The sequence below is a fragment of the Tachysurus vachellii genome, chromosome 25, assembly GCF_030014155.1.
Source record: "Tachysurus vachellii isolate PV-2020 chromosome 25, HZAU_Pvac_v1, whole genome shotgun sequence".
Taxonomy (NCBI): domain Eukaryota; kingdom Metazoa; phylum Chordata; class Actinopteri; order Siluriformes; family Bagridae; genus Tachysurus; species Tachysurus vachellii.
Genome location: NC_083484.1, coordinates 9,249,179 through 9,263,309, shown reverse-complemented (window position 1 = coordinate 9,263,309; position 14,131 = coordinate 9,249,179).

Sequence of the window (14,131 nt, the reverse complement as noted above, 5' to 3'; positions counted from 1 at the left end):
TGTATTTGATTGTTTTTTCAAAGAAAACTTGAAGGGTTATATTAGTCTAATTTTTTATTTCAGAATCTGTTTTCCACACAATACATATTAAAACTATTGAACCTATGCAATGGAGTTCAGCTTTGAACTTATTATTATGTGAAAAGATCAGTTTGTACTACTCTTTTGTACTAAGGTTGGTCGGTTGAATCCCTGTCAGTTGTATAAAATGAGTAAAATGTAAGCCTCTTTGTAGAAGGGCATCTGCCAAATATCATAAATGTAAATTAATTTGCTGCCAAAGTGAATGATGACCGACCTAGAGGTTTAGATCCATTATGAAATTGTATAGAACGTGAGCTATGTGTAAATCAGACTGGAAAACTGCAAATAGGTTGGCTGTGAATTTTACCAGTTTTCTGAAGGCTTAAGAAACCAAATGCTCCTTCACCTGAACCAGCAGAAGGTGGTTGTTGACCTGCATGACATTCAGGCACTGGTACAGAAATACTTCCAGCACAGCAAGCAGCATTGATGTTCAGCTCAAAATAAGTCAAGCTTCAAGCTTGGAGTCTCCCATGTTTGTTGCCTAAACAGAGCAGTGGGCTGAGTTTGCTGTTTTACTGCGGACACAACATACAAATTACTCTTAACTTGACATCTCAGTGTGATGTATTGAATTTCCATTGACTCCTTTCATTTTTAAATTTTTATTTTTAAGAGAAAATAGAAGCCTTTTTGAAAGAACTAAAACTCTCCAAATGTGATTAACAACCAAAACTCCATTCTGAACTGCCCACCCATCTCAAGGGATTAATGAAACTATGCACACATAATAAATGAACCCTTGCCATGTCAAAAGGTCGTCATTTGGACTTCAGAGGATCAACCATTCAAATTATTAGCATTAGTGCATTATTGATGGCATTGTTTATACATCACATCACTTTTTTCTGAAAGGGCTTCAAGTACTGGTTTATGAGTATGCCACTCATCTGCATACTGACCTTGAACTGGGACAACAAATCGAGCAATGAAAAGAAATGTGGGGGGAGGGGAGAGTGTTTCGAGGGTGCAGTGCTAGTTAAGGGTAGATTAACTGCTTAAGTCAACACCTGACCATTGCTTTATTACCAAAGGGCATCTCTTTAAGGGCTCAATGACAACTACTTCACACTTTCCAACTCTTAAAGACATTCAGTTGTGTCTGACAGCACACACCAGTAACACCCAATGGCCCCACCTCACACTTATCTGGGATCTAAAGCCATAGCACAGAAAGCATTCTCTCATTACCATTTTTTGCAAGGCACCACAAACACTTTGGCAGCAAGAGAGCAAGAGAGAGGCAGACCTGACCTTGTAAAGAACAAAGACTTGACCTTAATACTCAGTCAGCACCACCTGATTGTTTAATATACATAGTTTTGGACCGCTTGAAACAATTTTAGGGATATGTTTATGAAAACAGCAGAATCTCTCTCTCTCTCTCTCTCTCTCTCTCTCTCTCTCTCTCACTCTCTTTCTCTCTCTCACACACACACACTCCCTCTCTCTCTTTCTAGTTTAAAAGTAATTACACAACTGTCGTCAATGAAATTGATTAGCAGTTGTTTATATCTAGAGAGATAGAGAGAGAGTGAGAATGTGATGGAACTTACAAAACATAGCAGGGTTCTACTGTAGTGCCAAAACCCAGGATTTGAGAAATAGATGCCACCATTGAAGCCTCCCCACTTGGCGGGATTATTAAGGACCTTGCCATCCTCCACCAAACCAAACACCAATTGCCCACCTTGACCTGAACAACGAGCAGAAACTGTGGTGTAAAGCCCTCATGCAGAAGCAGGCAGAGAACCAGCTGGTATTCCAGAAGCTGCTGCAGCCCACGACCGCATTTCCACCTATGTCCCATGCTACCAAGGTACATGTAATGGAGACATTTGATGGAGATAAGCTCTTTGATCGTTCCATCACTGCATTGGAATGGCTAGAGGAGGAATGGGCTTCAATATTCCACCCTTTGCTATGCTGAACAGGGGTCTCGTTTATAAAGCGTGCGTACGCACAAAACGGGGCTGGAAACGTACGTACGCCAGTTCCCACGCAAAGGTTGTGTAAAATCGCACCTTTAAGCAAACTTTGAGCCGTGCGTATGCACATTCTGGAGACAAAGGGAATTGGCGACACAGATGGTGAAGTTAGATTGTAGAAAATAAATGTGAGAAGAACGATTATAAGAATTAATGAGATTTAATTTTCACTGCATTTCATACGTTATATCCACATTATCATGAAGATTAAATGCAACAGTGTTGTTTGTGCCGATTGTTTTAGGCTATATACATCTAGTAAAATCCAAACGTAATTCAAAATGTGTTAAAAAAAAAAAAAAAAGGCTACTAATAATCAGCGCTGCCTTACATTCACATTGTCCACAACGGGAGCACAGGAGGAGATGGCGCGACTACATGTGATACAGAATAGCATGAAATAACCTTTTATTAGAGAACTGCAGAACACAGTGTAAAAACGAAATATTTTCCTTAATGTACATATATCATAAAATGTCAAAGTCTGCAAATACAGTCATGAAGCACAATCGCTACTCATCATCGGTCCTAACTATTACGGTGTTCATTACAAACCCGTTATGAAGAAGCATGTGTTCACTATAACATTTTCGTCTTAAATTTTCGCCCACAAATTAATTCTGTGATTTTTAGGTGTTAACGATCAGTCTAATTGCTAGAAACATATAAATCCTCCGGTGACCTGGGTACGTAGCCTAATGCTTCATGATGGCATGTTGGAGGATTACGTCAATGGCAGAATAAGGAGAGAACGAGTTTTCAGGGACCATGATGATTTCCTGGCCATGATGATGACTGGCTAATAAGCCGATTTAGATTCCCTAGAGCTGTGCTCTTGGATCTATGTGCTGAATTGGGTCCAAGTATTAGAGAGGGCAACACGCCGGAACCATGCCATCCCAGTCCAAATACAAGTCCTCACCACTCTGGGGTTCTTGGCAACTGGCTGTTTCCAGCGGGAATTGGCAGACAGGTAAATTATTTATATTAAAAAAACTATCTATATATATTATATTATATAAACAAAATCCTCAACTTTGTCTCTAAGACCTTTTTGTATATGAAATAATTCTATTGGAATCTATCATCTCACCCTATAGGTCTGGTATATCACAGCCGTCCCTGAGTGGCATAATATCTGTTATTGAAAAAATATTTTTGATAGTTTGATAGAAAATAGTTTTGAATGGTATACTTAATATGGGTAGTCGATGTGTCAGGTTCCCCTACACTGTGCGAGAACAGGCCGAAATTAAAATGCAATTTTCTGCAATGTCTGGTTTCCCAAATGTAATCGGCGCAATTGACTGCGCTCATGTTGCTATAAGGGCACCATCTGAAAATGAATTTGCTTATGTTAATAGAAAGCATGTGCATTCTATTAATGTGCAAATCATATGTGACTCCAACATGACCCTCACAAACATTGTGGCACGCTGGCCTGGTTCAACACATGATTCCTTTATCTTGACACATAGCAGTGTAGGGAACAGACTAACAGTACGTGATGGCTGGCTTCTTGGTGAGTTTAACAATATTAAAAAGTAGAAACTGTAACAATTTTGTTTTTAATATAATTATAACAATGTTTTTTTTAATATAATTATAACCTGTAGGCGGGCACAATGGCTTAGTGGTTAGCACGTTCACCTCACACCTCCAGGGTCGGGGTTCGATTCCCGCCTCCACCTTGTGTGTATGGAGTTTGCATGTTCTCCCCGTGCCTTGGGGGTTTCCTCCGGGTACTCCGGTTTCCTCCCCCGGTCCAAAGACATGCATGGTAGGTTGATTGGCATCTCTGGAAAAATTGTCCCTAGTGTGTGATTGCGTGAGTGAATGAGAGTGTGTGTGCCCTGCGATGGGTTGGCACTCCGTCCAGGGTGTATCCTGCCTTGATGCCCGATGACGCCTGAGATAGGCACAGGCTCCCCGTGACCCGAGGTAGTTCGGATAAGCGGTAGAAGATGAATGAATGAATGAATAACCTGTAGGCGACAGTGGCTACCCCCTGAGACGCTGGCTCCTCAACCCATTTTTAAACCCGCAGAGCGCAGAGAAAACTCATTATAACGAGGTCCACTCTTGTGCCCGCGCAGTGATTTGCATTGACTATTTATGATTAAAAATGGGCGTGTACAGGGTGGGATATGAGGCTGGTTCACGTACGCACATCTGCGGGTGATCTGTGATTTATAAAGGGAACATTGCTTAGAGGAGTGCGTACGCACGGTTTTATAAACCGGAATATTTTTTGGTGTACGCCATTTTTGGCTTTTGGGCGTACGTAAACTTTTAGTGGGGATCCTACGCACAGTTTTATAAATGAGACCCCAGATCTTCTGGTACTATAATAATTTGTCTTTCTTGTCTACTGAGAGGAATGGCAGAGTGGGTTCAGTGCCACCTGCCCACATCCCTGGACAAAACCCTTAGCTGATGGAGGACTGTCTGATGGCGATCACTGCTTCAGGCGCCTCCCTCTTCCCTCATTCTCTCACCCGCTCCTACTGCTCTCCTCTACTCCTGCACCTTCCTATAACTGAGGGGCAAGGGCACCAAAACTGTCCATCAATACGTGTCATGCCCACCAACCAGGAAAGTCAGGCATTAATACGATCAGCATTCCTGCATTGAACTGGGAACACTGATACAAATTCCATGATCTGTGGATTGATCAAGAATGTGCCACGTCAGTGAGCATACAAGTGAGTACACATTAGGCCTTAATGGACACGGGGTGTTAGCAAACCACCATTCAGCGAAAACTGCTTCATTGGTGCATTGGGAAATGCCTGATTGCTGAAGTATGTTCACAATGATGTTGCCAGTAATTTTTGAACAATTTCAAAATAATTCTTGGGAAACTTGTCAAGGATTTTTGGCATTAGGAAGGGAATTGTTTGTTGATTGGTCCCACAGTGGTATGCTGTGGATTGTGTCCTCAGGGAGTTCCCCATGGATCTGTCAGCAGACTCTGAGGCATGTCCTCAAGTATGAGTAGTTTATGATGAGCAAATCCAGCCCTCAAGTATGAGTAGTTTATGATGAGCAAATCCAGCCCAATGTTGTGTTCTCACCATTTTTCTATTATTAGAAGGATTTTTCATTGAGTGACACAGGACACTAATGTAGAGATGACCCAGTTGTTGGTTCCAAAGAAACATAAGGAAAATCTGTTGCATGCGGCACATCATAGACCCGTGGCTGGGCATTCAGGCCTCCAGAGGGTTTTCACCATATGACTTATTGTATGGGTGTAGAATCTTAGACATCAGTTGAGAAAATTAGGGGTATTGACCTTCTAACTGTAACAAATAAATTGTGACAACAATTTCTTATATTCTCATATTCTTCATGTTTGAGCTATGGTGTAGAATAGTCATACGAAAGCACCTTTTTATTAAAAACTCAATTAAAAGCTCCAAATCACCAAATCACTCCAAACATGTCAAAATAAGTAATGGTCTAATGACATGATTCTAAAAAGTATAATAATTCCATAATAATATGCAAAAAGTTTGATGCAAAAAAAAAACAAAAAACAATCTTTTCTGAGTTGCTGGAAAAATTATGCTTTAGGGCTACACAACTATATGTTTGTTTTTTTTTTGTTTGTTTTTAAGATATGAAATCATATGTACCTATGTGTGTATATATATATATATATATATATATATATATATATATATATATATATATATATATATATATATATATATATATATATATATATGTGTGTGTGTATGTATGTTTGTATTTATGTGTGTATATAGCCAAAGGCAATGCCATTTTTGTCAGCTTTAAACGTTGTCGTTAATCAAACTCTAGTGATTGTGCTTTTACTGAAACACACCTGACAGCCAGGTGTGCCTGTGCATAGAGTTTTCACTGTCCATCCTGTGCATGTGTGTTTGTTTATAGTGCGCATCATATTACATAGGTCAGAAATAGGTGCCGTTGCCTCAAGTCAACACTGTGCAGTCTGCTTTAAATACTTTCTCCTGTGTGTTTGTGTTGGGCAGCTTGTGCTTGTTGTCTGTCTTTCCCCCTCATTACTCCTCCATTTCAGACACTCAGCACCAGCCTTGGGAGTCATAAAAGCTCAAAAACAGTGAAAGCTCTTGGAGGTCACTGAAGAGCAGTAAGGTAGTTCTTCAAAACACTGCACCCCTGTGTGAAAGGCATGTGCAAGAAATGTTTCCTTCACTCACTATATGCATGTAGTCACATGACTGTGTGTGTGTATGTATATATATATATATATATATATATATATATATATATATATATATATATATATATATATATATATATATAGTCATGTGCAAAAATTAGGACATCCCATTAAATATTCATTCATTTCATTCATTTTCTACCGCTTATCCGAACTACCTCGGGTCACGGGGAGCCTGTGCCTATCTCAGGCGTCATCGGGCATCAAGGCAGGATACAACCTGGACGGAGTGCCAATCAATCGCAGGGTACACACACACTCTCTCATTCACTCACGCAATCACACATTACGGACAATTTTCCAGAGATGCCAATCAACCTACCATGCATGTCTTTGGACTGGGGGAGGAAACCGGAGTACCCGGAGGAAACCCCCGAGGCACGGGGAGAACATGCAAACTCCACACACACAAGGCGGAGGCGGGAATCGAACCCCCAACCCTGGAGGTGTGAGGCGAACATGCTAACCACTAAGCCACTGTGCCCCCTGTAATTGCATGTAAACAACAAAAAAATCACAGTTTTCTCAATAGGATTTAGATGTGCGCTTTGACTTGGCTATTCCAAAATTCTCCATTTTTTACTTTCCTTGGTGGATATACTGGTGTCATTGTAATTCTGCAAGGTCAGCCAAATACAGACACATATAGATGTTGTAAAGTTTGACCTAAAGTTAAAATAGTATCAGATAGCTAATAGTTTATGCATTTAACTGATGTTACTGTAGCATATGAAAGATTAAACATTACTCATTATAGAATTCAACTGGCAGGTGAAAATGTTAGTAAATGTTTCTTATGTTTATGATAGGAAATTAGGAATGAGTCAGAATCCCTGTACATGCTAATACAGATTTAGTGATAGGGATTACAATGAAAAACTCTGACCCTATAGTATGAAGCTATACACAGAAAATACTGGAAAATACATTTGATTTCTCTCTATGAGAAGAGTTTACAGCCAAGCCAAGTTTACAGGTCACTTTCATCAGTGCAGAAAGCAAGAATTATCATGTGAAATGCTTATCAGACAGTCAGGCATAAAATCACAGCAAACGCATCAAAGGCCTGGAGGACCCTCATCTGTGGCAATCAGCTGTCTACCAGCAGAACAGCAGAATGGTAACTGAGTAAATCCCTGGCCAAACAAATAGAGCATAGTGAGCTGAACACTTTATAATTATTTTGTAGACCATGATTAGGGTTTTTTGAAGTTTATATTTTTATGTATTTGTTGTTTTGCATGAAATAAGCTTGTGGCTGTGCAAATAATGTTTTTAAAGTGTTCAGTAAACTCAGGTTTTTTCCATATTATTAATGAGTGGTGTAGTGATGGTGGTTGCAAAGGTTGGAGATGCTAAAATGTAGGTACCTGCGTGTAATGGCAGGGCTGGCTCCAAAGAAGTAGACTCCATATGCAGATATCTATTGGAAAACACAGGCAACGAATAAGTGAGTTAGAGGCAGGAAGATAGAGTAGGCAGAGATCTAAAACCAGAGAAATAAATCATGAGGCAAACTAATTCTGAAGACAAAATTCAAAGAGCACAAAACGAGAAAACAAAAAACTTGTTCAATACACGGAAAGCAGGTAAATAAAGCAATGGCTTGGTAGGAGAGTTAGGAATTGACATTGTAATGGTTTAATGATGTACTCCTAACTCTATGAGGTACCTGCTTTGGATCCCTCAGACATCAACAACTACAGACCACTATCACTTTTCTCTTTTCGTTCTAAAATCCCTAAACACATTGTTTACAAATCTCTCACAGAACAACTTCCAAGATCCCGACCAGTCTGGCTTAAAAGCAGTGCATTCCACAGGGACTGCCCTTTTGTCTGTTACAGAGAAACTACATGCTGCTAGGTCTGTTATCTCTCCTCATCCTTCTCAACCTTTCAGAGTTTGACACGGTCAACCACAAGACTCTGTTATTCAGTTATCCTCTGAGTCTTGGAATTCATGGAGTACATTCGAAATGGATTACTTTCTACTTGGAAGGATCCTCATATCAGGTAACATGGAGAGATCAACATTTGCTTCATGCAGACACTACACTGGTTTTCCACAAGGCTCAGAACTTGGTCCTCTTCTTTTTTCCATCTATACTCATTGTCTTGGTGAATTTATATATTCACACAAGCTCTCTTATCACTGTTATGCTGATAACCCCATTGCTGCACTCCTTCCAAATGCTTCTGGTTGCTGCATGCATCAGATTTAACACCTGATTCTTGGCTACAAAGCCAAAAATGGAGCCGCAGCCTTTTGCCTCAAAGTTCTTATCACTCCCCACACTGCAACATGCAACCTCAGCTACTCTATCACTGTTTGACTGGTCCCACCATCTCTCAAGGTACAAGGTAGGTATCCATCAAGACTCTTCTCTGTTCTCGCAACTTGGTGGTGGAAGGGAATTCCCATCTATGTCAGAACAGTCAAGTCACTTTCAAACGATAGCTGAAGAGTGACTTCTTTGAGACTTATTTAAATTGTTTCTTTATTGACCCCTTGTGAAACCTCCAGACATCAGGTTTTGTGATCAGGTTTTGTGTAAAATAAAAAATTAATAACCTAATCAAATGTACATCCAAATCCCAATTTGTGAAGCAGACTTCCCAATGATGGACACAAACAAAAAAAGGATATATTGTCATTATTTATTGAACAAAAGGGGTTAATCTCACAAAAACTGGAAATTTGACTTGTGCAGAAGTATGTGAAGCCTTTTATTTAGTAGCTTGTGTCACTTCCACAATTTACTTACTTCAACCAAATGTCTTCTGTAAGCACAAACCTTGGTCTCCCACATCTGTCTTTGGGTATTTTTGCCCACTCCTCCTTGCAGAACTCAGCCAGTTGAGAGTGGTTGGAAGGCCATCTGGCATGTACCGCCCACGTCAGGTCTAGTCAAAACATTTCAATTGGATTGAGATCCGGAGGTTGACTATGCCAATCAAGAGTGTGAACCTTCTTTCTTCTAAGCCATTCCTTAGTGAATTTGCTTGAATGCTTAGTGTCATTATCATGTTGTTGGGGATGTGGTAGCTCAGTGGTTAAGGTGTTCGACTACTGATCGGAAGGTCATTGGTTCGAATCCCAGTACACCAAGTTGCCACTGCAGGGCCCCTGAGCAAGGCCCTTAACCCTCAATTGCTCAGGTGTATAAACTGAAATAAAAAAAAAAAATGTAAGTCACTCTGGATAAGAGTGTCTGCTAAATGCTAAATGCTGTAAATGTCATGTTGCATCCCCCTTTTCGGCCCAGCTTCAGCTCTCTGACCAATGGCAGGAGATTCTCTTCAAGAATTTTTTTGATAGGTCTGAGAATTCAAGTTTCCCTGGATAATATGGAGTCCCTTGGCCCAGAGGCAGAAAAGCAACCCCAGACCTTCACATTTCCATCACCATGCTTCACTGTTGGAAGGAGTTTTTTTCCTGGAATTCAGTGTTGGCTTTTCTCCAAACATGGCGGCTTTGATTATGACCAAAGAAATCTATTTTGGACCCTTTTAATTAGTGTTGCCCAACCACTTTTCTAAGGATGTCTAATTTGATTGGTCTGCTTAACTGACTAATTAAGCACCCAAAAGTGTTTCACCTGAATCTATTGCCCACTTGACTTTACCAATGCAGCTGGGCCTTCACTTACTTTTGTACATACAGTAATTCAAACTTTCATATTTTTTTGGCTGTTCACAAAATTCCCTCTGAATAAACATATGCAATTGATCAACATACCTTTAACATAAGATGTAAATGATGCTTAAAAGATGTAAAAGATGATAAAATAAGTAAAACAACAGAAAACACTGAACAGCTCAAGGGGTTCACAAACTTTCAAGCAGCACTGTATTTATTACAACCCAACAGAGTTGTAGGCTCAAGTTATCTTTAGTCCGCATGTTAGCATGCCAGGATTGATGTATTCATTAATGGAGACTTCAAAGTGTTTTTGTACATTACTTTGGATAAGGGCTACAAAATGGTTAATGTGATGGGATGTAACAATAGAAAGCTGAGTGAGGACACAGAAATACAAAGGTTTGAGAATGCAATTGCAGGAGAGTATTTATTTAAATCCAGAAAGCCAAATCCCAAAAATAAGGCAAAAAAAAAAAAACAATAGAGAAGTCATACATGAGCAGGCTTGGTAACAGACAACAATAGGCTGGTTAATGTGATGGACAGAATAGAACTGAACATATACTTTGAAATGAACACAACACACAAGGTTTTAAATACATGCATAAACTGGGATGTAAACTGAAAACATGAAATTAATCACATTTCACACGAGAGAAAAAAGCAGTGATGAAACAGGGGCAAGAGACAAGACAGAGACAAGACCTAAACAAAAAACAGCTCCTCGACAGTGTTTGGCATGAGGGGAGGATTTTGAGTGTGCCCCCTTAACAGTAGCACCCCATTGCAGAGCTCTTAATTATACCTGGAGTTTGTGGTCTGACAGCAGGCAGTGTGTTGGGTGCAGGAGGTCTGCATGATAGGGGATGGAGGGATTGGTCAAGCAAGCAAGGGGGAAATGGAGGTCCCTCTAACTCTTGGGATGGTGATAAAATATAGGTTGTGGCCAGAGTGTCAAAAAATATTCAAACCTACAATGGTGCTTGCAAAGTGCAGCTGATTTTATTTCTTCACTGATCTCACTTCTGTCCCTAAGTTTGTCAGACATTGCTACCAGAGGTATTCTATCTTGTCTCCTCCTAGAATGACAACTGCACTTTTGCACTGACATCTAATTAAAACACATTTGCACATCCCTATGTGTAACCGCAGACCCTATCCATTTTGCATGGTGCGCCAATAGATCTATAGATGATGACATAATTGATTACCTTGCTTGGCCCCTCTACACCTGTCCTTTATTGTATATAACATTTCTTTCTTTCCGTAATATGTTAATTGTGTGTCTTTGTTTATTGGAATCGACTGTATTGTTTACTCTCAATGAATTCAATTCAATTTAATTTTTCAATCCACATTGTCTCAAAACAGGTTTACAGAACATAACATTTTTATGTTCATTTATTTGTATTTACAGTATCCCTATTTATCCCTAATGAGCAAGCTTGAAGTGACTGTGGCAAGAAAATTTCCCTTAGATAGTATGAGGAAGAAACTTCGGGAAGAACCAGATTCAAAAGGGAATCCATCCTCATATGGATGACACCAGAGAGTGTGATTTATACATTTTTATAAACACTGGAGAGTTCAAACTACCATAACACCAGAGAGTGTGATTATAAATAATGTCCTTTCTACAGTCATATGCAGTCAATTTGGAATTGTGTAACCAGGAGTTCCTGAGCAACTTGTAAATTAGCTCATCATATGAGTTCATTATAGATCCAACACGAACTCCCCCATGACAGCCTTCAAATGCTCAATGATGGAGATACTCTCATGTGTATGCTCTTACTCTGTGGACGTATGTGTGCGTATCGTATATTTGGTGCTTATATATTCTGTTACACAAGCAATTTTTTGACCAATGTCTATTGACTACTGTACCAAGCCAGTAGAAGCCGTTTTCTCAATAGTCCTTGGTTTTATGTTCTGTTCTGGTACTAATGTAAATTTTTTTGATCTGATTTGTTTAATTGATAGATAATGAATTTTAAAGATGTTAATAGTAAATAGTAAATGGACAGTGCTTCTGGCAGGTAACATGTCCTAACCAGGATAAAGCAGTTGCTGGTTATAAATGAATAAAAATATATTTACTAAACAACTGAAAATATCATAGTAGATACACTAGCATAAAGAACAAAAATTACAGCAAAACAAAATGCACAACTTTTTTATTAAACCTAAATAAGTGACAACTGTTTGCCAGAACAACTGCAAATACAGTAATTGAAAGTTTATAACTGATAAGGGTAAACATTTATAAGAGGAAAAATGCCTAGTAAACCAATTACATTATCTTCAGATGTTATAATTAGTTGACACATTTAAACAGCAGAAATTGCATTAAGTGTTGATTCTGTTGCCTGAATGCTAGGACTATTTTTAATTTCCAAAATGTTAGGTACATTTTAAATTCATGTTGTGTGCAGTAAGATGCCTTATCTCTTACAATCCTAATAGCCCTCATGGGTTAGAGACTTATAGTGTGACCAGATGAGTGTCTGTCCTATCATCTATATTCTTCTGTCAACTCAAAGCTGCTCTATTCTCCAGAGCAGTTGGGATGGATCTCTTTTTACACAACAACTGCTATCCCTTATTGTGCTTGATGAAAGGTGTCACCACTTAATCAGTTCATCTCTCCTGTTCTCCACACGCAAATGACTTTGCGCCTTGTGTATAAATAAATGACCATATCAGTGTAATATGAGCACTTTTTATAGCCTCCGAGTTTTCTATAACCTTCAGCAATGCCTCCAACCTCCAAAATGAAGCTAAGAAATTAAGTGCAACTCCACCACACCCCCCACCCCACTGCGACAACCCACACCCACTTCTGCCCCCACCTTTTTCTTGTGTCTCAGATGTGGCTTCCAGCTAATGGCTGTTTTGCCTGTAATGCCATTTGGTGATGATCAAAAAACAGACAGAAGAGAGGGGGAGAGCCCCTTGGAATCTAGAGTGAAGCAAAGGCAGGTGGAAGATTGCTTATCAGAAGTGATGCACAATATCTTGACAATAAGATGGCTATCAAAGAGGTAATGCTTTGGCCAGCAGACTCATGACAGTACATTTTTGGATCTTGCTTCCTACTCAGATAAGGATTCTCACGGAAAGGTGTCCTCCTCAGATTTATCTTTTAAGAGTGTTAGGCATGTTCAGAATTAGCCAGTTGTTAAAAAGTCAAGGTTACACATCTGGTCAGTTTTAGTACATTTAGAAATGATCTTTTAGATCATTTCACCACAGTTGCTCGTGTTTTATTGCAATAAAATCCTCAAATCCTAAAATGTACTCAAACAGCCTAAAGTAATCAAATAACAGTAACTGCTAGATGCCAGGCATTGTTAAGAGAGGGGTCAATTCCAACCTTTAATTTGATCAGTCATGGTATACTAAAAAATAATGCACTTAATGTTACCTGTCCACAAAGCAGCAACCCAAGTTCACAGTAGGGAAAATACCTGTTCTGGCATATTACTGACATTCTTAGGTGTCCTCTGACATATTACTTGAGTGAGTCAAGAATTAGTATAGAAGAAATAACCTGCTATTGCTATAAAACCATAAAAGGGTATCCTAATAACAGAATGCATAAAATTACCTATTTTAGTTTAGTGAAGCACTATGGAACATAAACATGGGTGAAATGAAAGTTACCTAGTTAGATTAGCTGGCTAAGTTGGTGAAGATGGCTCAAAATGTTGTCATTTTTTTCCACACTTTTTTGTTTGCATAAGCACAATTCTGTAAAGATTTTGTGTTGTCCTCAGTATGAGTTTTTCCAGTGATATTAATTATTTTCCCTTAATAAATATATAAAGTTTTGGTATCAGATTAATGCCTTTAGCATTTTTGTCATTAAGTAAAGTAATTTTTTTTGGTGATTTGTTTTGGTGGGCTTGAAATATTTTCATTATTTTTAATCATTAATAATCTTTCATTCTTTTTAATGTAAAAATTGGCTGCTATAATAATAATAATAATAATAATAATAATAATAATAATAATAATAATAATAATAATAATAATAATAATTGTTTTTTAATTTTGTTTATAAAAAATATTTAGTTCATCCTTAGATTATTGTAATTTGGCTTACTGCTTGTTGTATTTCAAGTTATTTCTGATACACAGTACAGTAATTGTGATAGTTCTTCACTAATTTTCTTGT